General features: G+C 48.0%; 1 pseudogene; it reads left to right on the top strand.

The window, feature by feature from the left end:
• The first annotated feature begins 1,890 nt into the window (after positions 1–1,890).
• Positions 1,891–3,607, top strand: LOC6601366 (annotated as a pseudogene).
• The last annotated feature ends 1,167 nt before the right edge of the window (positions 3,608–4,774 follow it).

Below are 4,774 nucleotides of genomic sequence, written 5' to 3'. Positions count from 1 at the left end.
GCCCCCGAAAAGGAAAAGCAACAGCCAAAAAGTGCCAGCCAGTGCTGTAAAACCCACTTGAGAACGCAGCAAAAGTTTTCCATTTATAACGAGCTCAGGTTCTCTCGAGTGGGGTGCAAAGGCAGAAGGGGTAGGGAGAAGGGGAAGAAGAAGGGCTATGACTGCTGTACAAATAGAAATAGCATCCAATGCCGTGGGTTATGTGGTGTATACGAGTGTGTATGTATGCATGTACATATCTTTGCTGTCTCATTTTCAATGTGTGTGTGTGCGTTGGTTGGGTGGACCAAAACTTTAAAAGCGCCGTAATGAAATTGTTGGCAGTATCCATCCTCACACAGCAGCACAGGGGGCACAGGGAGCGACATGGGGACACACTCAGACAGTCAGCATCAACACCATTTTATGGCAGGGTTCCGGCAAAGAGCTGCTTCCCGCAGCTTTTGGCATAAGCCAAAAAGTTGCCTGCCCCTAAAATGTTTCGCAGGGGTTACCCGGGCACCCGGATAGTCTCCAGGATAGCAACAGCCGCCACTATAAGTGAAAAGTGTGCTAAGTTTTTGGTTGTTTTCAACAGACAGAGAGAGCGTCGTGTTTGGGTTTATGGCCATTTGAAGAGCTTAAGATCTGAATGAATTATATTCGATTAAATGAAAAGTTTTTGCCTTAAGCCGGTTAATGTATGTTTTCCAAAGTACTTTGAAGATCCACGGATTTAAAGCAAAACATTTAAGCATCCTGTACAATAATTTAGTTGCTTGTTAGGGCAATAGTCATTTCTATTTATTTGATTCGATTTTACGGAAAGTTTTCGAGCACTGTCCGAGCTGTTCCGTTTGTGTTGTCTTCCGAGAACTTTTCAAATTAAAGAAACCGATTTAAACACACATTGAAAAACAAAAACTCATTTGTTGTTTGGGTCAGAATCATTTGGGAGGTCCTGGCAGGATTTTGTGGAGCCTAAAGTTGAAACATTGAAGATTACATAGAGACAGAGATACGTTTTTCTAAGCAAGCATCAAATGTGCTTTGAGAATTACATTTTTTCTTAAATTCGAAAGTACACTCCAAAACTATTTAGACTTTCATCACTGCAAAGTCCTTTCATAATATGTAACTCTGAGCTGGGAAGTTACCTCATCAAATATTTACCTTTCGGGCACACGCCGCACTTTATTGTTTAACCCAATAAACTTTCCGATTGAATAATTCAACAAAAATCAACTACATGCAACAAAAAAATATTGTGTACAATACCGTACCGTACCGTTTTGGGCAGCATTGTTTCCATCATTATTTGTGCATGTTAATTGGCCATTTTCATCGGTTATTTGTTCGAACTAATTACGGAAATAGAGTGGAAAATGCCGCATTTCAACGATACTCGTGTACATGAATTAATCAAGTTGCCAGCTCCAATAATGATGGCCATCTGCTTCTGCTTGAATCTCAAAAAAGGATCATTTAATCAACCAAATAATTACGACCCCACCGGCATTTGCATAAATTATCAAACTACAAAATAAATCGAATCGAATCAGTCTGAGATTCGGTGTCGATTCGGTGTTAGTTTTGGCTCGAATTATGCCATAATTGTGGCCATTATTCATGAAAGAGTTAATGGGCTTAATGGTCTTTGGTGCCACAAATATCTGTTGTTTAAATAAAGGCCAACTGTTTTTGTCACAATGTTCTAAAAAATGTATTTCTTTTGTGTAAAAACGAAGCAGTCGTTGAGCATATGGGCTGTTATGCCCCAAAATCGACTAATGTTTTATTCAGTCTGTTTTGTTCGTTGCTCGGATCTTACGTGTTGTTATTTTTTCAAAAATTTTGTGTAAAAAATTTCGTGTTTGTTTTCAAAATTTTTGTTGTTTCCTGTTGTGTTGTACTTTGTTTTACTATTAGGGATTAGTATCGTGACGCTTTGGTTTATCACTCAAAAAATTCTTAGACCGCATTTTCAAAATGAATCGCCTTCGTGGGACCTTCCTGAACTCAATCATCCGGGCTAGCAGTCCGGTGGTCTCGAACATCCGCCACGCATGCGGAGAGGTGCCGGGCGCCAAGGGTCTCGTGGTGGGCATCTACCAGAAGGAGGGCGACAAAGGCCCGAAGCTGACGACCAGCGGCGAGAAGCTGAACGAACGCCTGCACGGCAGGCTCGAGGAGCTCATCTGCCAGACGAAAATCGATGGGCGGCTGGGACGGGGCAAAGTTTTCAACAACATCGATCCGGAATACACCGCCATTGCCGTGGTGGGGGTCGGACTGGAGGGCATCGGCTTCAACGAGCTGGAGATGCTCGACGAGGGCATGGAGAATGTCCGCAAGGCAGCCGGCATTGGGGCGCGCTCCCTTCAGGAGGTTGGCTGCCAAGAGGTGTCGGTCGATTCCATGGACTACGCCGAGCAGGCGGCCGAGGGCGCTGGCCTGGCCACATGGCGCTTCACCCAGCAGCTGTCCAAAAAGAACACCCCGTTGCTACCCAAACTGGAGCTGTACGATTCCCCCGAGCTGGACAACTGGACGAGGGGGATCTTCAAGGCGGATGCCCAGAATCTGGCGAGACGGCTCAGCGATGCAGCCGCCAACTGCATGACCCCCACCACATTTGCCCAGAACGCCGTCGATGCCCTCTGTCCGTGCGGCATCACTGTGGAGGTGCGCACCATGGACTGGATAGAGACCCAGAGGCTGCACTCGTTTCTGATGATCGCCAAGGGCAGCTGCGAGCCCCCCGTCCTCATGGAGCTGAGCTACTGCGGCACCGAGCCCGAGGAGAAGCCCATCATGTTCCTGGGCAAGGGCATCACCTTCAACACTGGCGGCATCAATATACGCAGCTGCAAGGACATGGACGAGTACCGCGCCTGCATGTCCGGGGCCGCCGCCTGCGTGGCGATGTTGCGCTGCTGTGCGGCTCTCTCGCTGCCGATTAATATCGTGTGCATCCTGCCGCTGTGTGAGAACATGCCCTCGGGCATGTCCTGCAAGCCGGGCGACGTGGTCACCCTGCTCAACAACAAGACAATGGCCGTGCGGGATCTGGATAAGGCCGGTGTGGTGGTAATGGCCGATCCATTGCTCTATGGTCAGGCCACTTACAAGCCGCGCCTCGTCGTCGACGTGGCCACTCTGGGCAGGGGCACGCAGAAGGCCTTTGGCGGCGGCGCCACAGGCATCTTTTCCAACTCTCACTACATTTGGAAGCAGTTCCAAGGAGCTGGCGCCCTGACCGGCGATCGGGTCTGGCGGCTGCCCCTCTGGAATTACTACAAAAGGCAGGTCACCGACGAGCTTGGCTACGATCTCAGCAACGATGGTCGTGGCCGGGCCTCCTCATGCCTGGCCGCCGCTGTTCTGAACGAGATGGTCCCCTGCTCCGATTGGGCGCATCTCGATACCCGGGGCACTGGGATGCTCACCACATACGGCATTATGCCGTATCTGACGAAGGGCCGCATGACTGGGCGACCCACCAGGACATTGGTGCAGTTCATCTACCAATTGGCCTGTCCGAATCACAAGTAATTGTCCAAAAGATCACTCGTAGCAGTTCAATTTCAAAAAAATCATGACACACAAATAAAAAATTTGGACCAAAGGCAAAAACCTATCAAATTCTACCCCGGAACTAGTTCACTGTGAGACCGGAACTAGTTCACTTTGAGACCAGAACTAGTTCCAGGTTTTTTGGAATACCATTGAGTAGCTGTACCTATGTGGCGGAGCCCGAACCAGTTCCCGTTTCGTACCACACGCCCCTCTCCAATTAGGCAAACAAATTTCGGGCAATTTTCACACATTTGACACGTTTTAGCCATTTTCAGGCCCATCCGCAAGGACACCTCAATAGGCACGACGGCGGCTACTACCCCCGAAGACCTTGCCGGGTAAAAGGATATTTGCATTTACACATGAGCTGCCATACACCTCCCCCCACGACCCTCCCAGGCTCCCCAACCAACCTCACGCCTACTACACTCTGGGCTGGGCTGCCTTCCCGCCTTGAGTCGTGTCTTTGCTGATGAAATTGCTGTAGGATATTACTTTGAATTATCATAAATAACAGAGCAATGCGAGGATGTGTGCGCAAGTAACCTTCGGCGGGTTGCGGGGGGGGGGGGGGGGGAGGGATATAGGATCAGGTGGCCTTTATGTTCTGCCCTAGCGATGAGGCTGTGGGCTGTGCGTGTTTGTGGTTTCCCAATATGTTTATCAGGCCATCCTGTTGCCACCGGTATCCTTTCATTTTCCGCAGCACAACTTTAATGGTTTGTCATGTTATCAAGTAAAAATCCTTTAAGCCTTGTCGCTGCTCAATGGATTTCTGGCGTTCTGGTTAATGTTCGTAATGCCAAGTGAAGTGCAAATGGATTGCCACTTAAAGAACGTACAAATACTTAACAAGAAACAAAAGCGAGTCACACGGTAGTTCCGGCCATGCCTTTTACTCCGATTTTCCACTGATTGGTATTTAAAATTTCATTAAAAGTCTTTTCCGCTTACACAAGAGCATTTTTGTACGCAATAAATCGACAAGGACACTCTCCAGCAGGCAACGGACACGAAATGTTTCTTGGGTTTCCTCTCTTTTCGTTCGGATATTAACCATTTTCATCATTATCCTTGCTGCTGCTGCTATACAGCTCCTGCTGTTGCCCTTACACGTGCCTGATGCCATTTATCTATGGATATACGAGTTTATATATGTATATATGTAGGGAAACAGTTTCACAGTTGGTCTTTGGTCCCTGACACGTACTTGGCT

Source organism: Drosophila persimilis, unplaced genomic scaffold (genome assembly GCF_003286085.1).
Source record: "Drosophila persimilis strain 14011-0111.01,24,50 unplaced genomic scaffold, DperRS2 tig00001804-arrow-arrow-pilon, whole genome shotgun sequence".
Classification (NCBI taxonomy): Eukaryota; Metazoa; Arthropoda; class Insecta; order Diptera; family Drosophilidae; genus Drosophila; species Drosophila persimilis.
The sequence above is the reverse complement of the archived record's forward strand: the minus strand, read 5'-3'. Positions and strand labels throughout refer to the sequence as shown.